This window comes from Mastomys coucha, unplaced genomic scaffold (assembly GCF_008632895.1).
Source record: "Mastomys coucha isolate ucsf_1 unplaced genomic scaffold, UCSF_Mcou_1 pScaffold11, whole genome shotgun sequence".
NCBI classification, from domain to species: domain Eukaryota; kingdom Metazoa; phylum Chordata; class Mammalia; order Rodentia; family Muridae; genus Mastomys; species Mastomys coucha.
In genome coordinates, this window is record NW_022196893.1 from 29,309,515 (window position 1) to 29,309,717 (window position 203).

A 203-nucleotide genomic window follows, 5' to 3' on the forward strand; every position below is an offset into this window, starting at 1 on the left:
TATCAGCGTCAAGTGTCTCCTTTCTTCCCACATTACCAACCTAGCTTCCCTCTTCTGCCCCTGGTCTCTTTCCGCGTTTGTCTACAGTTGAGATCTTAGGACACTGAATTGTGGTCTCTTCCCACGTTTGTCTATGGTTGAGATCTTAGGACACTGAGTTGTGGTCTCTTCCCACGTTTGTCTACGGTTGAGATCTTAGGACA